We start from the raw sequence: 26,198 nt of genomic DNA, 5'->3' as shown, positions 1-26,198 counted from the left end.
AAATCTGAGGCTGCCTGAGATCATGATGATACCTAAGTTACCATTTGTTTTGTCCAAGGACACACTAATCTCTGTCATTCATGGAACTAAGTAGCCAGAAGGAAGAAATTTATAAAGCAGCAAATTTTGATGTCAGAAGAATGTCAGATCTCTCTTCAGCTGATTTTTTTCAAGTTTATTTTTGTAGGAACTACCGAATTAAAGGAAGAAGATAACACTCAGTGCAATATTTTATTTGTATTATTAAGCAAAATACTTCAAATAGGGAGCCTGCCTTCCAAGTAGTGGATTTAAAAAATACCATTTTAGCCCATGGAAGGAGTACTGGGTTTTTGTGCTCCTAGAAGTAGTTCATTTTTTATCAGACAAAGCCTTTATTATTTGATCATCTCCCTGTGCCCTCTCAGATGGCCGTGTTTTTCCGGCAGACATCTGACTGCTAGAAGCTTGAAAAACAACACATGGTGAGGTAAAATAACTGCTGTGCTTTAACCAGCCAAGTAGGGTTTTCTCTTTCTGTAAGCTCCTTTTCTTTTGGCTGCAGAGAGCATCTGCTTTTAATGAACACAAATAAGCCAATCAAATTCATATCTATGTTATTACAAGGTTTCCTTGCCTTATAGATAAATATGATTAGCATTTTGAATTACAAAAACCTTCTTTAGGGTCTAAATTTAACTCCCTGCTTTTCTGGCATTGCTACAACAATTACGACCATACACATCAGGAGAAGCTGCAACAAGATGACAATGCAGGCATCTTCTCTGGTTATTCTTGACCTTACATAAATTCATTAGTACCTCTCTCTCTGGGTTTGCTAGTGTTGATTTCTGCTTGCAGGTTTATATTCAGTAGGGTGGCATGAAGGCCTGTGTGAGTGGAGACAGTGGTAAGATGCAGATCCAAGTAAGAATCTGATTTTAATAGTAGTTCATTTTTTTCGGGCAACTGAAATGCAGAGGGAAACCTTCCTAACTTGTAGGACTAAACTTTGAGAGTCAGTTGGTTTTCATATTGAAACAATGTTGTCTCTTTTATCTTTGGCCATTGCTACCTTTCTCATCTTGAACAGTCTGTTCCAACACATTTTCTTTTATCCTTTTGTTGCTCATGAGTTTTGTGATGTGACCTGTGGCTTGCACCCAGCCAAACATCAAAGCCTGTCCTCAGGGACTGTCTGAATAGTTTTACAGAGGCTGTCAGGTCAGATAGGCTCTTCATGCCTTAGTTTGGTTGGTGCCATCAGTAGCTGCAGAATAATTTCATTTTTGCATTCCTGTAGATTTTTTGGGTGGGAAACTGGGAGAGTACAGTCAGTACTCACCTTATTTTCAAACCCTGTCTATTAACCTTTGGTGGTGAGTTTCCAGTGGTGATTTACTTCTCTCGCTTTCTTTTGAACCCTGTCACAAGTGTGGAGAAACAGTTCAGTTGTTTTGGAAGGAAGTACAGTTTGGTATATTAGATAAAAAATATGTATAGTTTATTTGACAAAGTTGCTGCAACATCATCTGAGCCGGGTGAGTCCTTGTGAGATGTGCATTCCCATTCAGATCTTTTATCTATATGGAGGCATCAAAATTTGAATTTAGCTGGGCTTGATTTTTAGTTTGGTTTGGACAGGGAGTACATGAGTGTGGAGTACCTGATGCTAGAGAGCAAGTATGTTCTCACACATATGCTCCAGATTCTTAGTTGGTCATATCAATTCTTAGTCCTTGACAAAGGGATTAATTTCAGAAGGGCTGGTAAAACCATTTTTTGTTGAGATCACTGAGTGCATCCCATTGTAAGTCCCTGGTTTTGTTTGCTCATGACCTTTTGAATGTTTCACAGTTGGAACAAAATTGTCCCACTGTCTATCTGACTTATCTAATGTTTGATCAGGAACTGTCAGACATTTCTAACATGTTCTGAAATATGTATAGAAAAAAGGAAACATGAAAAACTGGCATTGCCTGTGCTAATAGTTTTGATGAGCTTTTCTTGGAAATGCTCTAGAACTTCCATGTTTGGCAGAAGGTCAGTTTATAAGCCTTTGAATAACTACATTTTGCACATTTATAAACAGACTGCTTGCTTTTTACCAAGCAAATACCCTAAAGATTCTGCCTGCACTGTGAATGCCCCCATCTAGGATGGAGCAAGAGGAAAAAAGTGTTGTGGGGGATTGTGCAGGGTCTTGGTCCTGATATCTGAACTGGGAGTCCATCTCTTCTGTTTTTATAGTGACCACTACCAGGCCCCAAATAGCTGAGAGAAGGGAGATCCTTCTGTGATGGTAGAGGAGTGCTTAAAGATGGGCATGAGAGGAAAATGATAATGGGAAAACATAGTAGGCAATACTGTAACTGATAACTATAGTAACCATGCACAGAAAGAGGTTATAAACTAAAGTAAGCCCTGGTGAACTTATTTCTGTTTCAGATGCTGTCTCAAATAGTGTGAATCAGAAACTGCTGAAACATATTTGTGAAAAAAAGGCTGGGAATCATGTGACACTTAAAAGATAGGAAGGAATTGCTTGAGGTCATCTGGTCCAACCTCCTTGCTCAAAGCATTGAATTCAGATTGGTTTTCTCAAAGTCTTTCCTAGTTCCAATATTCCTGAGCAATCAGTTCCCATGTCCCACCTCAACTTGGTCAAGTTGTGAAAACCCAGATGCCTATTCCTGGGCAGATGTGACTGACAAGTTTTCTTCAAAGCAGGAAGCCTCTGAAACGCTCAGTGCTGCTTGGTAATACTGCTTTAAATCATTACTTTCATTGTTTATATTGGATTTGGATGTCAGCTTTTTGTGAGCTTTTCCTGACAGCAGTTTTCTGTGGGACACTCACTTGTGTAAAATAAAATGCACAGGTAGCCCATGGCATCTGCTTGGAGTTATAGAGCTCTCTTCTCTATTCTCCTCATTTTTGCTGCAGCCAAGAATGTGTTCTCTCCCTTCTCCTGGTTTACCTGTTTCTAAACTACTGGAAAACAGATCTTACTGGAAGCAAAGCTTTCATTCAGCTAAGCCTGGCTCTGCATGTTGCCACCCAGTAAAAGGGTCACCTTCTGCTCCTTATAGAAGCACCACTCAGCCTGAGGATTTCACTCAGCAGAACTCATGGTTTTCGGGGGAATCAGCTTGACAATTTATCATCACAGCCATCCAAGCATATCACAAAATACACAAAGTTAGGATTTTTTTCAAAAAGTAAAAATCACCCCACATTGGGAAAAAAGGAAGGAAAAAAAAAAAAAAAAAAGAAAGAAGGAAAAGATAGTTTGGACCTCCCCCACTTATACAACCTGACTAGGAATGTTTGAAAATCTAGAGCAATATTTTGATTAGCAGTAATTGCTTGTTTCAAAGTTGTATGAGACAGCCTCCTAGATAAAAAGAATGTGTATGTGTCTTGTATCCAAAAATATTTTAAATTTGCAAGTATGGACAATATTTATGTCAGCCCCAGTTTTGGTTATGGCAGAAATACCATCTGGTGTGTAGGATCAGCAGCATAAATTCATTGTCAGATGTTGTACGAAATAGCAAACTTCTTTTGTATTTGAGATTTTTACCTGTTTTCCCATGCATCTACATAAAGCCTACATGGACAAAAAAAAAAAAAAAAAAAAAAAAAATGGAAAAAGTCACCAAACCCTTGGTAACCTTTTCTTTAAAAATGTAGGATGCTGAATACAGCTTTCCTTCTGTGGGTTTCATTAACACTGAGTCTTTGGAGAAGTTTCCTAAGGCAATAAGGTCTATGCAGTCACCATCCATGTGTCTGTGTATCTCCTTTCCAAGAAAACAAAGTTTTACTCTGCTCTCCAATCTTAATCACATTTCTCAGATGAACAGACCTTTTGTTATTAAGTTACTTATATTTAGAATGCATTGTTGCTGGATGAGGAAAATCTTACCTGATGGAAAACCCTTGGTGCTCTGCAATTTAAAAGTGATACATCAAATTTAAGCCATGATGATGTACCATAGTAAATACCCACAATGGTTAAACACCATTCTAGTGGCCTTCTGGCAGTTCTAAACCCTGAATTCTGATCTGAATCTCTGCTGGACTTTGTGTGGATTCATAGTTCTGTGTTTGGCCTGGGATCAGTGCACTCATTGCAAATTGCTCAGTACACTGTGTGGGAGCAAATTGCTGCTCTGAAACAACTCATACTGACATTCATACACTTCATAAGGACTTTCAACCTAAAAATGAGTTTTCCTCTATGGTCAGAAAAATTGCAGATGTAAATGATGGATTATTTCTATTAGTCAAGTGGCTATTGTAGCAGGATGGTGTCTTATTTCATCTTTGAAGTCCTTTTCTTTTAGGTTTGAGAATTCTCCATCCAACCTACAGAAGATTTATGTAAAGCCAGAAAATTCCCTTTGGTGTTCTTCAAGGTTCAAGTCAGGCATGAAGATCTACCATCCTCTTGGGCAAAAGTTCCCAAAAGTTCCACTTTTAGGTATTGACATTTTGAGAGCCAACTACCTCTGAAAAAAAAACCCAACAAAAAACAACCAACATGAAGAAAGCTGGTGAGCAAACTTAAAAACCCTTGACTAGGGAATTGGCTTCAACTCTTTGCAATCAAGTCATACAGAAAGTATTACAAAGGAATTGCTTCTGTGACAAACCTGGATTACTTTCTCATGAACAGTCCCAGAAGACAAAGTGCTTTGCATGTCCTGTGTTTTGTACCAGACACCTTGGGAACATTCAGTGGATCTTTGAAACTTCCAATATTTTGGGATGAAAGGATGAGAAAAGAACTGATAGCTTAATTTTTCTTTAATTTTTCTGTTTGATTTGCAGGGCTGAACACTTGTTCCTTTCAACAGTTAAATGAAGAAGGTGGAGAGCAGTGTTATAGTGATAGTGTTTATCTCTTATATATCAATACCTGTGCATGGATTTGAAAGAGCTCTATGAAAATGAGTCCTATGATAACTGTCATAGATGAAAAATAGGGTTAAGAAAGGCAGATAATGAAAGAATTTCTTAATGATCTCAGGTAAAATGAGAAATATAGACATTTATTTCCTTTTTCTTCACCATTCACACAACCCCACCCCACCCACAACATATGTAATAGTTTCTTCTACCTTGAAGAATGCAGTTTCTAAAGGGATTTCTGAACCCTGTTGCTAAGTTACAATGCCAATTATTTCACTGAAGGTTAATGAAGTGGTCGAATTAATTTTATTTGTATTAAAAGGTCAAGATTCCAGAAAATGATGCCTGAATATGGAACAAAACTAGTACTGTCTGCTTCCTTTGTAGGTTGTGCTTTGGTGTCTCTGTTCTGCAGTGAAATGACTCTAACTAAATTGCTTACATGATCTTGGCACAGAAATGAAAAGAGTGAGCCTTCTCTTTAAGACAAGGGAAATATTTTTTTTAGAAAGGCTTGATTTCCTTTTAAATATTTACTAATCAAATATTAATTTCCCAAACTAAAACTAATATTTACCACCATCACAATTATCATCAAACGGTACTGAATGTCCAAGATATGCATGTAGCACCTAATCACATATGGTGGTATAAATGAAAACCATTTGACTTATAAGGGGCAGAATTAGCTTCGGGATCATTTTTGTGCCACTCAAAATTTAGCTATTTCTTTACTCCCTATGTTTTCAAGGGAAGAAGGAACTGTGATGCCTTCTTGTGCTGGCCAGAGAAAAAGAGGCAGAGAGAGTCACACAGGTAGCCCTCCAGCAGCAGTTACTTGTAAGAAGGGTTTTTCAGCAATGTTTTCAGGTGCAATTTATCACTAGAAAGAAAAGAAGTGCCCACCACTTCCCATCGTGGTTTGTTTTCAATATTTACTTATCCTACCCATAGTAACTGCTGGCTTTTTTCATCCTGATTTGGTGTGTTTTCTTTTTGAGTCGTTGGCTCCAGTTACGTCTTTGACATATGCATTTTACAGATAGGGATGGAAGATGAATGCCATCCAATATGTCAAAAATTCAGCATGACCCTGAAAAAAACCCATGTCAAAACCCATTATTATGCTTTTCTGCTGCATCCTGCCAACACATGACTTAGTAAGCCATTTCTGGTGAGGAATTTAGCTTCAAGGTTGAGTTTGTATGAGAAAGAACAAAAAAACCTTTGTGCAAGTAATAAATAACAAAGTTATGCCAGTTTTATGATGAATTAAAAATTGATCTAGCTTTGTTTAGGAGAAGTAAGCATTCCTAAGAGGGAGTCTCTCTGAAAAAGGGCAGAACACGTAATTGCGAGAAATTATTTTGATTATGAAATTGTGTGTTTATCCTGGATATGTCTAACATGCATATCATTTGATTCAAGCTTAGTGCAAGCCAGAAATAGAACAGCAGATTGCTTACTTTTGGTAAGAAGTGTAATCCAGAGCTTTACTGCTTACATTATTTGTGTAATTAGAAAAAGGCTATGGTTGATGTCACTGGTTTAATCTCCAACAAACTGGAGCATTTGATAACCTACTGATGTTGAAGTCCAGAAGATCATAGGTGATGTTTTAGCTAATCCACTACAAAAATAATTAATTAGTCTTCTTACAGTGCTATCATAGCATTGCAACTGAAAATGAAAACACAGTTTCTTGATTATTTAATTTATTTCATTACTTGTTTGGAAAGTCAATATTTTTATTCAAAGGCAAAGAAAAGGATATTTTTTATTCAATATGAGGATTGTGCCTGATATTTACACAACAGCAGTTCAATATTTGGATTCTCAGAGGAAAGTCTGACTCTTTCTCAGATCTGGTCTAGTGATAAGTTCTTAGTTATCACAAGACACACTTCTGTCTTTGCCCTAGGCCTGTTAATCAAGTTTGATTTAAGCCATTTAATTCACTGTCCATAAATCATTATTTTCATCATGGATTAGCAAAACTTAAATTAATTTTTTTTAAGACCTTTTTGAATATTTCCGTTTCAGTTAAGGTTCTGTTTAATAGTATTTCTACTATAATGAAACTATACATTTGAATCATGACTTTCAGTGAAATTCAACCTTTACACTTGAAGATTCACCTTGACAGAAAAAAGATAAAAGCTCTTGAAGCAGAACAACTTTTCCAGTTTTACAGCTATTTATACATGCTTTTTCAGTGCTTTCAACATAGTAAAATGTTTTTAGTATGTTTCTTGATTGCTAAATAAGTAATATGTATCTTGGAAGTTGTTGCAAGCTGTACCTGATTGGAAATGCCCTACATGCAAACCAGATTTCCTCTCTATTGAATGAAAGACCTTTCTTCACTTTTTTAATAGAAGCAATAAAAATACCAGGTGCTTAAATTGTTCTGTCATATGGAAGAAATAAAGACTGCACTTAGTAGTTTAACTGAATCAGGAGATGACCAAGTCTTTCACAGGTTTAGAATTAATAGATCCCCTCCATCTCATTTTTATCTCTGAACTGAAAGAAGAACACAAGATTTATCTCTTTTGTAACTTTTTGTTTTCCAACCAAATAATCTGATTCATGAGCAAAATGACAATGTCCTATAAAAAATTATTTAACTTTTTAGCCACTTCCTATTCAAGAAAATTAGCCAATATATTCTATAATTTTCAACTTTCTTTAAAATTCCTGCAAACTCATAGTTTTTCAGTGACTAAAATTTATTAATGTTGGCTAGTAACTAAGGGGATAACAGTGTTATTTTCTTTTTAGTGTATTTTCTTTTTAGGCATCAGTACTTTGGAAAAACAGCAATCACTTTTTTTGTTCAACTTCTTTGGAAACTGCTATATAACTGCAAACTTTGGATGTTCCCTCTGTGCAATGTTTTTGGAGGTCTCTCCACACCTCAGCAGTGTTCTCAGTAAACTGAATCCAGAAATCACCTGAAGTTTGTTTGATAGTAAAGAAAATATGGGTGCATCAATAGGCAGCAGCTAGTGAGTATCTTCCAAGTAAAACATGCAATCAATAATTTTTCCAGCATACAGATTAACAACAAAAAGATAGATTTGTGATGATCAATAAGTTTCAATAACTACTATGTTTTATGTTAAGAAGTGAAAGGAAATAGATGAATGTGCTTCAAAACAAATAATAAATAGCTGATTCAGTTCTTTCACCTATGTCAACACTGTTTCCTAATCATCACCTTCAAAAGAGCATTACTTCTAATTTAATTTCATTTTTCTTTAATGTTTTCAAACATTTATATTTGCCATAGAATGAAATGCACATTTTATCTTTCTCTTTAAACTCTGTTACACTGGAGTTGCTTGAGAATTTTCTGTACAGGATCTTTTTATATATTTATCTATAGAAACATCTGAATAACGACAAAAGATAAACAAAAACCAGAAATTAAACCAAATATGATCTTGTTACACAAAGGAAACTGATGCTGGTTGGAAAAATGAGAAATATTACTGTTTCGTCCACTGCTTTGATTCAGCTCCTTATATGTGACATAATCATTTTCATGAAACTAAAGTTCATATAAAAGACTGAGGATATTTTGCCTCTGATTATGTTCCAAATACAAAAAAGCACCCTCCTTCCAGGAAATGAGGAATGGCTCTTTGATACTGTAAACATGGCTATTTATTAATTAATGACCTTTCTTTTTTATTGCACCTTAATAAACCTCACCAAAATTTTACAATATTTTAAAGCATATTTATGAAATAGAATCTATAATGAACCTAAAACACATCTAAAGGAAAATAAAGGAACATTGCAGCTTATTAGTAACACTTTCAGTTCTAATCTGTTAGGAGTCTTATAAAATAATGGTCAAGCAACTTGAGACAAGCAGTGTAGTAATGCAAGACTGACAGACTCTGCAAGATGCATGGAAGCTCTTGAAAGTTTTCCTCTTGGTATGTACTCTGTGAGGAACCTATTAATTTCAAATATCATTCTGAAAATGGGGATATGAATTTTGCAGATTGAATTATGAATTGGATTCTGTTGCTGGTAAAATACTACATATGTTCATTTGACTAGAATGCCCATTTCTGCTTCAATTCTGGTGTACGGAAGACATATAAAGGTGATTTTTTTTGGACAAGAATATTGTTATCTTAGGTATATCTAAGATAACATTGTTATCTTAGGTATGTACAAAATACTACAAGACATGCAGACAGCAAGGTTAACAATGTCTTCCAGAATAAAAAGAAACAAAACACCACCAACAACTTTGCTCCTACGTTGCTCTTATATGAAGATAAAATATTCTGAGGTAGAAGCCTTTATACCTCTCCCTTACTTCCAAAAGAGGTGAACATTGCAAGAGGAGAATGAGAAGCCTCTTATGGCATGGCATCTTACCACCATGTCTGCATTTACAGAGCCAGAGGTGTCCCTCCTTCCTCACCCATCTGGCTGTACATCCCTGCTGCTTCACTCCAGCTGTGTCCAGTGCTTGTCCCAGCTCTTTGGAAGCTGAGTTAGCTTCTCCAACCATCAGCAGACTGACCCAGGGGAAAAATAATTGCTGCTTCCAAAGGCTGCTGGTTCAGTGAGCTGAACTGAATTACCAGGGAGTCAGACAAGCACCAGTGCACCAGGAAAGTAGGATGGAGGGCTGCAGACTAAAATTAGGCTGTGAGATTGGCTTGAATAACACAGCATCTCATTCTCTGCCCCCTGAAGTGAAGCCTGCAGCAAGTGATGTGTGCTGTAGAGTGTGGACAGATATTTCTCCAGCATCTGTGGTCTATGGGATGCTGATGGAGAATAAAGTTGCTTACAGTGACGAAACTGTGCTGCTAAAATAGAGAATATTTGTTAATTGTTCTCAGTCCTTCTTTCCCTTTGACCTTATTCATCCAGTCATAACCCAGAACTAGGCTAGTAGTAGACTGGAAATAGTAAACCTAAAATATATTAGGAGGCAGGAACCAATCTGCCAGGTACCTCTTTGGACCTGCGGGTATTTGTGGAAGAGAATGCAGCCCAAAATATCTAGAGCTCTAAAGCTCAGAGACAAACAGATTGTACTGACAAAGGCTGAACTTGGCTAAATCAGGAGAAACCTTTCAGGGCAGATTTCTTTTTGAGTGAGCACATGTTCAGCTGCATGGAAAAAATACAGTCAAGGCAAGGATATTTTTGACAGGGAACTCAGATTGCGCAAAAGAGTGGTACTTCAAAGGCAGGACCAGAAATTCCAAATTCCTGTGTACACAGCTTGACTTCTTGCCACCTCTGCATCTGCAGTAAATAATTTCCTGAGTAGAAAACTTGGCTTTCTTTTGTGTTATTTATTATTCAGTATGCAGTTTATGAACCACTGGGAAGAATGAGTTGGTTGCTTCGTAACAGGCACTTGAGTTAACATGAAGTAGGAAGGCTGTATGGTTCCACGTGTTTGGCATGGATGAATATCAGCACTACACTCATAATTCCACTGAACTCTTAATTAAAGTGCAGCTCACAACTGGGCAAAGATAGATTGCATAACAAAAAAAGAAGCAGCTTTCTGTTGGTTACAATTGTATGCTAACTGCAATATGAATTACAGGAGTTCTATGTGAAGAGAATGAAAATATTGAAAAAGTTCTTTTACCACTTTTTGAAAAACTGCAAACATTCAATTTTCAAATAAAACATTTTTAGCAGGAAAAAAAAAAGTATTTCAGATTGCCCATTAAGCCAAAACCAAGATGCTTGAATATTTATAATGTTTGTGCCAGTGGAACATTAATCTATTGGGAGCTCAACTCTGTTGTAGATGAGATTTTGAACTGTTTATGTTTTTTCTGAGTTTCAAAAAAGCTTCTGTTTTCTCCTTATAGAAACACTCTACATGTGGCAGAGATGTGGAGATCTAGAGAAGAAAGGTTCTGCAGATCTATCTACAGGGTTCCTTCAACCAGAAGCTGGAAGTAACATTTTCCCCAGTTAGGTTTTTCTGCTTTATGACAAGCTGAGCAAGACTCTGCAGCACACACTGAATGTGGCAGGAGTTCTTCTTCCATGGCTCTCTGCCCTTTGTACACACTGTGTAAAACCAACTCTGACCTGGAGCAGAATGATCTGGGCTGGAGTCCAAGCTGTGAGCCTGGGAATGAGGAGTGAGAGAGGGAATGGGGAAGAAGGGAGGGCATGGGAAGTGAGATGTAATATGGGAAATCTGGTAACTACTGCTCTATAGTTATTAAAGGTAGGGTTGAAAAGCAGATTTCATGCAGTGAAAATACAGTGCTGAGAAAAAAGAAATAAAAGTTATTCCAGCTTGAGCTTTACTAAGGAAAACCAGAAGCTAAAAACAGAGAGCTCTTATCCATCTGCAAGAAAAAAGCTTGCTTACCCTTGTCTTTGTAATGCTTAAATGGAGTGAGAAAATCTGCTATACATCTTGTCAGCAAAATATTCTAACATATAATCGATCATAAGTAAAGTACTCCTTGTACTGAGAGTGTCTTTGTGTCAGGAGATGGTGGAAAAAGAAGACAATGGTCCTCTAAAGAGTTCAGTGCCCTAAGCTTTAGGGAAACCGGAAGAGATTACCAGCAGAATTCTATCCCATTTGCAAGAGAAAATGTTATTAAGTGTAGAAAGACAGGTAAATTAAAAGTTGCAGAAAAACTGTTCAAATTGAACGAGATACTTAGCTAAGACGCAAGTCTTCTCCCATAAGAAAAACTGCTTTCTTAGTTATAATCTTTTCTGGGAAAATTAGTCAAAGCTTGTCACCTGACATCTTTCTATTTTTACTGCTTCAAAAAGCCACAGTTAAAAGCAGAAGTAGTGAAGTATAATCTTTAGAACCAAGATCTTGTTTTAAGTGTACACTAATGCATCATCTACATTGATGTAGACCCTGAAGATGTGCTAATGTAGACTCTCATTTATTAATTTTAGAACTTGGAAAGCTGTTAAGCAGTGTCTGTCATGTATAACATACATTGTTATGTGTGTAAGAAATTCTTAGGCTGCATTGTCTGCTGTTAATGGCAATAATTTAGAAATATTTTTCTCTGTTCTACTAATGGCAATGAAAGACCTCAATGATGTGGAAGTAAAAATAGGGTACATCTCAACATGGTTCATCTTGCAGTGCTTTCAACTACCTGGATTGTATGCATAATGCCTCAGCTTCTAGCACAGGTGCTGTGAATATTGGTTTTGATCAAAAGGACATTTTTGTTTTGAAATGTGGTGTATTTTATAATCTTGTATCCTGAAGGTCTCTAAAATACTTTATATTTTTCTTTGCCTAGGAAAATGCCATGGCAGGTATATCAGGAGGAACAATAGTAATAATTTCATCTCACAGAAGATTTTTCAGAAGCATTTGTATTATTATAAAGCCTTAAACTTGTCAACAAAGGAGACCTTCATTAAGAAGAGAGTGGTGGCCATCAAATTTTGTATGGTTATAAAAGCTTTTTCATTCTTGTTGCCCAGCATTGTGACAAAGATGTAATCCAGTCCTGAAAGCAGACTGCATATATTGGACAGCAGTGGTGTGGCTTAGTGCTAGGCTGGGCCATCTCTTCTAAAGCATTTCTGGGAATTCTCCAAAGAACTTATAATTACCTGCTGTCTGTGATGAGCTTGGAGGTTGGAACCCTTTGAATGAAATTGGAAAGGAACCAGACAACACGCTGGAGGCAGCAACTTCAACTAAGTGGATTATTGCCTTGTTTTGGAATATTTGTACTTGAATGTAGTTTTGGATACTTCATAAACTTTAAAAAATATCTGACATGGCAGAATGAGTAAATGTTAAAATAATGTGCTTTACCTCAGAATCATAGAATATTAGGAGTTGCCATTGGATCATACTTATTTACTTTATTAATTGGATCTTGCATACTTTATTAATTGGATCCATACTTATTTATGGATCTGTCATCAGCTGATCAGCAGGAACAAGTGAAATGCTTAAATGTAAATTGTGTACACATACACCAAATCACCTTTAAAACGATTGATCTTTATCCAAGTGAGATGCAGAACTGTAACAGCCAGGCAGTGCCTGAGCCTTTGGTCACCACTCTGAAACACAAAGTTCCACAAAAGTAATATTCTACAAGACTATTTCCAACAATGGGACCTATTTTCAAATGTAACAGGCTACTGTAAAACATGTTTCTCTGAATCATAAGTCAATCAAAACTCTTTCTGCTAATGAAAAGCAGGACCGGAACTGTAGAAAACACATTGCAAACAGTCATCAATTAAGAAAAAATGTCTGATTTGGGGACTGAGCCAGACATGCTGTGAATAGGGTTGTCAGGCACCAGTGGTGCTGAATAATGCTAATAGGAGAGAAAGGGAAGCTATAATCATCCTAGTCTCTGCTCTGTCTTCTAGCAGTCTGACTACAACTAGTAGGCTAAAGATCTGTCTGTCCTTGGAATGTAGTCATCCTTTCAGAAAACAGGAAAAAAGGCAGGTTGTGCAAGGTTTTGACCACATCCATTCAGCCTGAGAGGGACTGTGATACTGTAAATAAAGAAATAGAAATCAATGCAACAGAACTCATTTGAGATATCACATTAGGAGCATTTTCCTTTCTGCAATATGAACCTGATAATGAAGCTTTAGAAGATTTAGATGATAACAGCATGTCCCAGACCTGGTTGCCTGCTAAAGAAACTGTGCCTCCTCTGCAGTAATTAAAAGCCCCTGGTAGACATAAATTTGGCAGTACTGCTAATTACCCAACCTTGTTCACTGAAAGGGAGCTAGTTGCCTGTAAAACAGAGTAAATGTAATATAATAGAAATGACAAAGGCTCAGAGTTCAAAAGAAAAATAATACATTTGTGATTAAGAGCACAAGTGTCTTTATACAGTTTCTCCCTGTATTTATGCAGACCTGAAATTCATTCAGCAGACAACTGTGGGGAGCAAAGAGCTAATGTGAATCATGAACACTGGCTCTCCTGTTGGCTTGGTTTTGTTTTTCTCTCTGAGCTTTTCCTTTTTCATTAGTGATACCAGTGAACCAACATTGTGTGCTCAGCTCTGCTGCTCCTCATCTGAACGATGAGTCAGGCTGTAAGAATCAGATTGGCATTGCTTAATAATACTTCATTTTTTTGAAAATGTTTTTGTTTTCTGCCTGTTTTGTCTTTTATCAGTAATGAAGGTTTAATACCAAATAACATATAATTTATTTTTTTTTTTTAGTTACCATGAGCCAAGAGCAGGAAGAACAAATGCTTGGATAAGGGATTCACATGTCAGGCTTGCACTTCTTCAAGCATTCTGTAAGCGACTGACTGTGCCCACACACCCATCTGCATTTTTAAACATTTTTATTTCATGTTCAGTAGAAACAGTATTGTTTGCTTCCTAGAGGATAAGCAATTAGGAATGAGTATAATTAATACATGTGAGTTGCTCTCCTGTCTCTTATCTCAGTTCCAACAAGCCATCTATGTCTATGCTTCAGTGGGTTTTATGAAACCCTTGCAAATGACAGACAGATGGCCTCTTTGGGTTGCTGTATTAAAAACAGATATTAATATTACCACTCTTCATGCAGTATGTTCAGTCACATCTTGTCTGCCAGAAACTGGTTGTTTTCAGTGACTTTGTCTATAAATACTTATGGTCTGCTCCATAACTCTGAATAAACAAACAAACAAACAAGGTTGAATAGTATTATTCAAGAAATCTCTTAATAGTAAAGAAATCTATAAAGAAATTTTTTCTCATAAAGTAGAAAGAATCGATCCAAATGTATTGAATTTATACATAATCTTTATTTATTTTTTAAAGACCGTAGTATCTTTTTGTAGTTTTACTGCCTGGTTCCCAATGAGGAAGGCAATTTTTATTGTGACAGTTTGTCACCTTAGAGAAAACAGTGTATGACCATATGCTTAGGGTATCAACAGTGTAAGAATGACTTCACATCATCTCCCTGTGTAGAGGCATTTTTATAAAAGGTAGCTTTTTCCCCAAAAGCTTGACTTCCCATCATTTGAAGAAAGGAAAACTACATTGTCCTTAAGCTGGAAATTTCTAGATGGATATTTCTAGATTTTCAACACTTTGGAGCATATCTGGCTAAGAATTTCAGTGGTGTACTCTGGATTTATATCTAACTACTACTCTGCCTTGAATTCCTGAAGTGGAAGAGCTCCAGATGATTCCCATTTAGATATAGGAATAATACTGTCTGCAAGATGTTTAGTATCTCATATAATGTCATATCCTAATTTCTCTTAGTAACTGATTAGAAAACTATCTGGAAGTGTCATCTTTTCTCCCTTTTTAGCAATATGCACACTTAACGTAGATTAAGAAATGATCATTTAATGTCTTCTGCATCCCTGAGGAAAAACTTGCTGGCTGAATTATTTTAATACAGTCATTGACACAATTTATATCTACCTAATTTCATTTTTTTGTTTTAAATGACAGTAAAGAAATAATTTTTATATCTTATTACTTTCAATGGTTTGTATCTCTGTCATTCAGCAGACATCTACCATACCAAACTGTCCCTTCAGAGATTATAAAAGTGTCTGGGAAGCTGCTGCATCCTGTATTCTGCGGGTCATGGTTTTTCTCTTTTATATCTATTCTTGCTCATGCTGATCAGTGGGTTCATCGTCTGTGACAGTGCAAACATCTTTTAGTTTTCCTTGCAGATAGTCACAAGCCTTCCTGGAGCAATGTTTGATCCTAAAGATTTCATGAATAAAAAGCTGAATGGGCCAAATAAAATGATCTGTGAAAACTATGTTGGAAAGTGCCAGAACTTTTACTCATTTTGCCATTTTATCATAGGTTTCCTGAGGATTTAATTACTTGGCTCTGAGTGGATAATATAAAGATTCTTGGAATTCTTATTAGTACTCCAGATATTCTGGGTCTAACCTTTAAGAAGTAAATTAAAAGAAAGAGAAAAAAAAAAAAAAAAAGACAATTAGAGTGTTATTAAATGTGTGCTACTGTTTGCAGCATTCCTGTGGCAAATCTTACCACCTTGGTCAGTGTTGTATTCTTATTTTTGTTGGGTGGTTTTTTTTTTGTTGTTTGTTTTTGTTTTTTGTTTGGTAGGTCAGTTGGCTAGGTTGTTGGGTTTTGTTTTTTTTTTTTTGGTTGGTTGGGGTTTTTTTCTGGATAGTGCATAGTTTATACTCTATTGTGCACAGTCCCAAAACACTACTCAAGGCACGAGGTCCACTGGTATCAAGGGCCACTGTCCCCATGCTGCCACTCCTACCTGCAGTCATTTGCATGCTGTGGTGCTTCTGGAGGGACAAGGTGCCTAAAAGATGAGAGGCAACCACAGTTGAAGTGGATGAGTAAGAAGAAAATAATCAGATGTCTAGGAGAATGAAAACTTGGTGTTGACAGATGTAAATTTCTTAATTTTTTATGCAGGGGCTTGCAGATTGCAGGGTCTCTGTTACTGATGTGATAATACAAGATTGCAGTGGCTTTTTTTTTGAAAATAGCACTGATTTCTTCAGAAGAGGGATGGTTAATCTCCTTCTGAAGGTGACAGTATGTATAATGTGAGCCTAAGAAATGAGGCTAAACTAGATGTCTGGCTTGTAGGCAGCTGAAATTGGATGAGGTGATTCTTTTTTTCAGCCATCCTTAGAAGTAAAATAATAAAAAACAGCCAGTAAAAAAACATCCTATATTTTTCTTTTAAAATAGTATTTTACTTAATCTTATTATCTGAAATGAAAGAATACAAACTTTCCAAAGATAAATATTTTTTTTCATTATTAATAATGCCTTTTTAAAAAAACTGAATATGGCTTACATCAACTTTCAGCTCTGTTTAGATCTCATCAGTGAAAGGGTTATTTGATTCTAGAGACAAGTTGCTGTCACATGTATATGTGTCTGATGATTTATAAATTTATTCAGTTTATACATTTAAATCCTTACACCAGAGGCAATACCCCCAGATGATTTTGTTATGCCCATGGGTCTTTTAGTTGTAACTTTATTTTAAAATGAAGCCTTGGGAAGGTTTTTTAAATCTAAACTCTTTGCTGTACTAATGACTAAAAATTCATCTTTCTTCTACTAAAATAAACATGACATAAACACAGTAAAGTACACAGCTGGGAAAGCAACTTTGAATGAAAAAAGGTAAATCATCCTAATTTTTCTGTGGTTAAAAGCAAACATTTCATTGTTACTGATTTTAATGACATTTCCTTTTTATAATTAGAAAGCAGCTCTTATTAAAGGTAGATGGTTCCATTATGTTTGCTTGAATAGCCTTACTAATTTGATTTCATGTCATATTTAGCAACATATGTTGCTAAAAATAATCAGGATAAGGCTGTAAAAATTTAGCTATATTTTGGCAGTCTTAAAGTGGAATATATGTATATATACATGTATATAATGCTCTGCATATTATTTTTAGGTGCTAAAGGGAGTTCTATGTCCCTAGTGTGCCTCAGATCATTCCTTCGATGAGACTCAGTGCTGGGCCCTGCACTTGGGCCACAAAACCATCACACAATGATGCAGAGAGAGGGAAAGAGGAGCTGGAAAGCTGCCTGGTGGAAAAAGACCAGGATGTGTTGGTCACCAACCTGCTGAACATTATCCACGGGGGGAAGAAGGTTTGGATCAGAAAAAGTGTGTCCAGCAGGACTAGGGAAGTGACTGTCCCAGGGTCCCAGGGTCTGGTGAGGCAGCACCTCGAGTACTGTGTTCAGTTTTGAACTGGATCTCACTACAAGAAGGACATGGAAGTTCTGGAGTTTGATGAAGGAAGGGCAGCAAGGCTGATGAAGGCTCTAGAGCACAAGTTTTAAGAGGATTAGATGAGGGATCTGGGGCTGTTTAGCCTGGAGGAGACCAAGGGGAGACTTTATCGTTCTCTATAACTACCTGAAAGGAGGTTGAAGTGGGGTGGGTTTGGTCATGTCTCTCAAGTAAGAAGCTGTAAAACAACAGGAAGAGGCCTCAAGTTATCCCTGGGGAGGTTTAGATTAGGTGTTAGGAAAAATTTCTTCACTGAAAGGGTTGTCAGGGACTGGAACAGGCTGTCCAGGGAAGTGGTTTGGCAGCCATCCCTGAACGTATTTAAAAGACAGAGATTTGGCATTTGGGGACATGGTTTAGCAGTGGACTTGGCAGTGCTGGGGTAATGGTTGGACCTGGTGCTCAAAAAAGTGTTTTCCAACCTAAACAACTGTAGGAATCTATCATGAATCTGAGTCAGTGTTCATTGTGATCTTTGCATTACCTTTATTGAGATTTGGATTGTACACTCATGCAAAATCAACTTAATTCTCTCAACCTGATCTTACATAAGGTCTTTATTCATAGGGGTAGAGATACCTGTGATGATAAATATTGAAGGACATATATGTCAAGAAATAAAGGTTATACTGTGCCCAACTAAGAATAAAAGAAACTGAGATATTCCTTTGTTTTGTTTTATCAAGAAAAATGCATAAGAAAGAGAAACCATTTTCACCTGCACCTAAGAGACATTTTTTAGATTATTTTTCACCTTTTAAAAATAATTCCATGACCCTTGTATATGTGAGCTTCAAATAGAATATTTTGTTACAGAGCCTCATCTTCCTGTTAGTTCTTATGATTTTTACTTCTGGTTATCTGAATTTGCTGGTAAACTAAAGAAGTACATTCAAGGAACAGTATTGTATAGGGAGTTGAATATTAGATGGTCACACTAAGTATCTGAAAGCAAAATCAGCTCTCAAAAAGCATCATATTTACCAGTGATGCTGCAGGCAGTTCACCTTTAGAGTCACAGAAGTCTGATTGCTTGATGATTTATCATGGCAGTAGTTAAAGCAAATGTGGGTCAGTTTTTTCCTTAAAAAAAAAAAAAAAAGGAAAACAAAGAACAAACCAAAACAACAACAACAAAAGAACTGAAAGGAAGAGGAAAATAGAAAAATACAATATTATTCTGAATTTAATGTAACTTTCTTTTGCAAACTGTTCTGTTCTTGAAAAGTAGGTTCAAATGTGTACACTGGGAAGCTTATTTGCAGAGGAGTGTGTATCTCTATACACAGGACACCAAAACTTCTTGCCTATACTTTCTGTTAAATACTTCTTTATTCTTTTCTTCATATGTCCCATAATCTCCAGCTTGTTTATGTCCATAATCAGAAAGTGCATAACATGGTCTTCCCTTGACTGTATATGGAAAAATGCTTCAATACACACTAAACAATGCAATCAATTTTATTTTGTATCTTTATAAACAAGAAATCAAATTATGAAGTTGGTTATATTCTAAAAAATACTTCATAAATAAGAAAAGAAATTTAAAAAAACCCACAAAAACCCCAGTGCGGTTGTATCTTACAATATTTTGCTCAATATTAATGCTAAAAGGTCTATTAGACTTTTTTTAGTTTACCTTTTGATTTGAGAAACATCAACATGTTTCCTCTTTAGATGGCCTGCATGTTACACTTAAGATTCCATGAAGTGATCCCATGGGTTGGTAGAGTGTGAAACCCCAGAGAATACAGTGATTTTACAAGTACCCTTAAGTGCTGAAAGTTGAATTAAAGAAAAACCTGTGTGCGTTTTGTACAGGATGTAAATTATATGGTAGAAAAATGCACTTTGAAATGCACCCCTAATTGGCTTGGGAGCAAAGAAGGCTCATTACAAAATCATCTCTCTTCCAGCAGCTCCTCAGTTGTGCTCTGTGGGCCACCTGTCATCTGTAGGGTGGTCTGTGGGATGCTCTCTGGAGAGCACAGGGGATCTTGTGGTGTTCCTTCACTTTGTTTCCCTTCTTTTTAATTGCAGGAAAAGAAGTTGAAAAATCTGTCAGTGTTTTCCCAGTGCTCTATAGCTTCACTGTGACAAACCCCAGGGAGCCACAGAGAATTGCTTATGCTAACAGGGCTGGTTTGGCAATTAGCTGCCCTGAAAGAGTGGAGACATTCAATTTAAACTTCCCAGCAACAAGTTGTACTTTTATGGCAATTACTTCTCACTGCTCACTATTTAAAAGATGCCTTAAAAAGAAAACAATGAGGAAATTAAAAAGCAAAATATGTGCATTTAGAGGCTAAATCTGGCATGCTGTGATAAAGACGAGGAAAATAGGGCTTGTGTCTATATCAGCCTTCTGTAAGCATATTCTGCAATATGGCTGATGAACAGAGAGAATGCCTTCTTGCTGTTGAAAATTATTAAAGACAGGGGGAGTGTGGAACTTGCTTTACACAAAGTTACTAAGTGGTTCCTTTCCTTGTAAACATACAATGTAGATGTGAAGGGAGTGGAATTAATTTTCTGTTAAAAGAACTGATGACCGAGATTGCCGTGATCTGCAGAGAAGTGGGTCCACAAACTATGTTTTGCTTCTGGTGTCACCTATGTTACAAAGCTTAAGTTTCCCTGTTTCACTGTCTATTGCACCATCCTATTGTATATTCTAACAGGACAAATTCATGGGCCCCATTTGAAATCAGCAGAGTCGACATTTATGCCAGAGATCTGGTTAGTTGCTCTTAATCTCAATAAACTGCTCTAATTGGTTTATTCAGGCAAAACCAAAAAGCCTAACTCTTCTTCTCTTTTTTTTTTTTTTTTTTTTTTATAGACTGCCCAGTGATTGTTGCTCCACTTTAATGTAATTTCATTTAAATTTAATTTCAACCATCTCAGCTGAATTGAATAAATACAATAAATTAAATAAATTTTAAAGCAGAAAGAAACAGATACACACTCAGATCTTGTTTGATTGCAATTCAGGAAGGCTAAAACCAGACAATAAAAGAGCTTGTAATTATCTGAAACAAAGATACATTTTTGAATAAGCTAAATGTAAGTATTAAGTTCTAGTTATTAATATTGGACATATGCAAATAGCCATCTGCTTCCCTTTGTTCTAATCACTTTAACAACATCTAATAGTGGGCATTAGCATCTTTCTATAAATTCATTATTTTGGATGTCTTTTTAAAATCCACATTTATTATCAAAACAGCTGTTCCTTAAGTAGGCATATCGTGGATCTATTATCTGGCCTATTCTAGTAGAGCAGGGTAACTTACTCCTTCATAGTACCATACCCATAAATATTTACAATTTCCTTTTGCTAGGCCCACACATTGTTTTCAGCACTCCAGTGATCCACTGAATTCTTTGGTAGAGAGCTTAGTAGCAGCTTGAAAAAGAAAATAAATGTTTTCTATTTCAAATTTTGATGTGGCCTTGGTGTCACTGGCCATTCCTCTTCCTTTGGGTACAATAGAGCTTTAGAACTGGCTTAACTCTGAGATATATTGTGAATATATGTATGGCTCTGATGTTTGGGACTGGTGCTTCTAAAAAGCACGTGATATGGGTCTTTCCCTCTGGCCATCCAGGCCAGGAGGCTCTCCCTGGGGGAAATGAGATGGGAAAACATCAGTGGGAGCAACATCCTTGAGTCCTGGCAAACAGGCTGATGGGGTCTCTAATTTGTATTGTGTTTGGGTACAAATAACACAGGTACTGTGCATTCTGGATCCATTCTCATTGATTCATTCTCATTGACTGTGACCTTTTGGTTCAACCGCAACTTCCTCTCTCTTGACACTGTTTAAAGCTTAAACTTTAAAATCTGTGATGCTCCTCTTAAACCCCCAGATTCCACCATCAGCATGAGAGGGCAATGATGAAATGAAAGGTCTGATGAAAAGTTCTGTTTTGATTGGATTTGAATATTAGCACACATCAGGAAAATAGCATGAATGTGGCTGTCCTGACTGTGCAAAGAGCAAGAAGTATTAACACTTCCCAAAATAAAACCCAAAATGTAAACACAGCTCTGTTCAGACAGGGGTCTGTGCTCCACTACTGCAGGGGTGGTTGTGTGGAGCTGAACCCCAGTATTAACACTTCTTGCTAATCAGATCTGACCTAAAAGCTTTATGATTTCTTTTGCTTACCCTGACTACTTCTTAGCAGTGCCTGGTTCCATCAGTGCTGCCAATGGTTTTAAGAGGAGATTCATGTTGCAGGTTTACATCTCACTGATCACATGTAGTCAACCGTTGTTCAAGGGAATATTCATCTGATCACATGTAGGCACCTGCTTATAGGCAGCATGAAACATTCCCCAGGCCCTAATGACTGAATTCACCATGAACAAAACAGATGAGGACTAGCTCTGATGAAGAGATAATTTGCAGACAGCTAAAATAAAGCATAATTAGCCTCACCTTTCATCCTGAACCCACCCTCTTCTAGGAGGCTGGAAATTAATGTCTCTTCTTGCAATCATCATTGGCCAGCATTTGGCCATCCAGCTATGCTGCACATTTTTCCAGGGTTGTTGCAGTATAAACAGCTCATATTTCAGGTAATGGAAACACTGCCTCAAAAATGCATCTTTGTAAGAATGTGCAGTTAACAGTTTTTAGTTGGTATTTTCACAGTTATAATTACGTTATTCGCATTATAATTACTGGATTGGTAGGAAAGCAAAAGCAAAAAGGGACTAAAGCTTGCAGAACCATAGACCTCTTGATATTTCTGAAGGCCAAAGGGCTGGTTCAAGTACATTGAGGCTGTCATCTGTGCAGGAAAAGAAGAACCTGGTCTAGTGGGAGGTGTCCCTGCCCAAGGCAGGTGAGTTGGAGGAAGATGAACTTAAAGGTCCCTTCCAACCCTGAAAATTCTATGGTTCTATAATTGCTTGCTCAAAACAGTGAAACTTCACAGTATAAACTCAGTGCATGTTGCACAGACATATAAAGATTTTAGTGCAATATCAGAGTTTACCCTCTCACTAACCAACAGACAGTAATGCAGAAGCAGCCCAGTAGCTGAGATGGCAAATCAGAGTTAATTTGGGTATCTTTCCACTGCACTGCTTTGGTTGCATTTACATCAGTAAATAAGAGAAGACAAGGCACGTTCTCTGGCCATGCAGGCAAGTGTCAGGGCATAACCCGTGTCCCTGAGGTGATCATTCTTTTGCTTTGCCCTTTCTGCCTCTTGGGAGCAGCTCCTGACTCACGCAAAGCCCCTGGGCCGTGTGGCCACTGCTGTGTGTGCCGTGGCTCCTGAGCCCTGCTGCTGCAGACTTAGCAGCTGACCTCCCTCTTGATGCTTTAAACCCAGGTAAATGGCCCCGAGGCAAACCCAAAATGTAAATACAGCTCTGTTCAGACAGGGGTCTGTGCTCCACTACTGCAGGGGTGGTTGTGTGGAGCTGAACCCCAGGAAAATTCCTGCTGGAGACATCAGCTCCTTGGCTTCAGTGAAACAATTTGTGTCCTTCAAACCAAGCATGGGGTTAAGTGTTTTGCTGGAAAGAGGCCTCTTTTATACTAATTTGAAATATTATCTTCAAGGCAGCGTGGCATTCAGTGTCTCATTTCTCCTTTAGCTCTTTTTAATGCTGTTGCTTGTAAAGGATGCAAAGTCACCTCTCCGTCCTTATTACTGCAGTTGTCCCCTCCATCCCTCAGTACCTCCTCAGGTCTCTTTTTCCATTTTTAAATTTCACTCCTCCCTATACATTCAAATCTATCTTATATCAGATTTTTTGCAGACTATACTCTGAGAGACTCACTGTGTCACCCTGTATTTTCCTCATTATTTTGCATATTTGCCTGACGTATTTTGTGTCAACTGCTGATTACTGTGTAGATGCTGCTTTGTAATAAATTGGGAAATATAAAGAAGACTTTAAATAGAAAAAATCCCATTTTCAATCAGTCCTCTTTTGTGATAGCTGATAGGAGAAAATATCAGGGAAAACTTATTTTTTTGCACTTTCTATTGTTAGTTAGCTGTTATGTACCTGAACTTACAGACAGTAGAACGAGGAAACTGTATTTATACTGTAGTGTATAGTTGAGCTGATCCAAGAGCTAACTTTTGATATAATTTTTTCAGAATTGATAATTCAGCCTCTCTATTATTTTTCACTTAATCTTCTTGATGTCTTAATGAGCATGCAGTTAAAGATATGCAGTTCTGATCCTACTAAATTTCATCATATTTGTGTGTCATAAGAAATAGATGTAAGTGGACAAGGCCTCTACCCCCACACAAACATGTCACGTACACTTGAGGATGCACCCCCAAATTATTCTACCAATGGGTAGAAAACAACTGGAAGACACCAGCAAGACACAGTACTTGACAAAATATAGTCTAATATTTTACTAAGGGTACAACTGCAGGAGACACAGTGACTAGCAGTGGAAAATGTCTAGATTCTTAATGCTCTGTTTAATACAAATGTTATTAAATGGCACTGTTGGTATCTAGATGATTTAGTGTCTGTTTTAGCTGGCAATCAGACAATATAAGCTAATTAAAAGTCAGAAAGATCCTGCTTTTTCTGTTGTCTGGACAAACAACAGTTGAAATTAATGGAAAAAAGACATGACCTTATCTAGGTTATAAAATTCCATGAATGATCTCTGACATGCAGAAGACATTGTCCTTGCCAGTAAAAAAGAGTGTGGTCAATCTTTCACTGTTTAATGAATTGATTTATTTCTTAAAATTGTTAGAAAGTGCATGGGCATCATTCTATTACCTTGCTTTCCAAATTGAACATTTAGATACTTAGGGCAGGGGCTGTTTTCCAATGACATGCATAAAACTTGGTCCTCGACTGGAATTTCTAGGCACATGCTACAAATTATAAACATCTACAATAAAATGCTTCTCATAGAATCTGTTTGGATCTGGTTCAGGAATGAATTAGTTACTTCTAAAGATTCTGGCATATAAACTCAAGTTTCCTCTTGTACACATACTGAGCTTCCAGTAATTGCCTAATTGCTCTTAAAATTAACGCAATTTGCAGCCTGCAGGAAAATATGCAGCAAATCTTCAGTCATATGAACTTTTGAACCCAGATTTTTAATAAATGTAATCAGATGGTCACTTAATAAAGGCTTTTAACAGAGTTTTAGTGTGCTTTGTACTACACTAAACTCCAGAAAGAATTCACAAATAAGAAAACTAAATTTCATATGGTGCTTTTGGAATAAAATACGGATGATTTCTCCAGCTTCAAATGTCTGGAATAGTTGTATAGGAGATTATCACTTGCCAAAGACCTTTATATCCCCTTATAATCTTCCTTGAATAAGCTAAGCCACTATTTATGAAGGAATTTTTGATTTTTTTTTTTTGAGACTTCTATCTAGTAGAAGTCTCTGTCTTATTCCAGAAATTAACTCAAAGCAAACGGCTGACAACGCTTTAGATCATTCTCTCCTTTTAATGAATCAAATACATATTTTCAAGAGGGAAAAATAAAGAACAGTTTTTTGGCTTTGTGTTTGTTTTTTTTTTTCCTGGTCTAAGGGAAATGGGAGGCCCCAAGGACTGCAAGAGGTTTTAGCAGTGGCCTGGGCTACAGCATGGAGTAAAAGTGGCTAAAAGGAACAAAATACATTAGGATTGTACTGACAGGCCACAATCTCAGTGGTTTTGTTTTTGTGGTGCCCAAATGGGCTGAACCTGTTTTGAAGAGCACAGCACTTGAGGTTGTCCTGACATTCTCATCAGGATACACAGGTGGCAACCCCTGTACCATGGCCTCTTCCCTTATCCTCACTTCAAAACCTGTTCCTGCCCAGTTGGAGGCTGCAGGACCCCATCAAGGGCAAAAGGTGTTGAAATTCTGCTGATGCTGCTCTAAGCTCAGCCCAACCCTGTACTTGGTTGTGAAAAATCAGGCTGATTCACTGAGCATGCAGTCTTTTGGCCTGCTAAGCTTTTCTTTCTATGGTGTTTGGTATTTAAAAGGAAAAACACAATTATTTTAAATATTGGGAATTCAAACCCCTCTGCACAGAATCTGCCATGTTTGGATCTTGGTTCTGTCTCAACCAGTAGGCAGTATTTTGATCAAAAAAAATTGTTAGTGAAGTCAACTTTGGGCATAATTTCAATTATTGAGCTAGCTGGAACTTAAAATACTCTGGTTTTACAGGTTTTTCCAGTTGAATTTATGGATTTAAGTAAGGTTCTTTTTGGTGTATCAGCAGCATTTGGAAAGTCATCTTTTGAATCCAGGGTCAGAGTTTTACCCAGTCATGAGCAATGAAATATTTTCCACTCTGCCTTCTTACTGTGTAAACTTTTACAGGAGCAGAACTGTAAAGTATAAACCCTGTTTGTGTTATCATGGCAGTAATCATTTGACCAACACTGCTCTTTTGGAAGTTGCTTACTTTTTTTTATCAAGTTATCAGCATCTATAGGTTTCCTGTGTTTTCTTTTCCTAAAGTACAGCTTAAAAAATATTAT

Source organism: Heliangelus exortis, chromosome 1 (assembly GCF_036169615.1).
Source record: "Heliangelus exortis chromosome 1, bHelExo1.hap1, whole genome shotgun sequence".
Taxonomy (NCBI): Eukaryota; Metazoa; Chordata; class Aves; order Apodiformes; family Trochilidae; genus Heliangelus; species Heliangelus exortis.
This window is presented reverse-complemented; position numbering follows the sequence as displayed.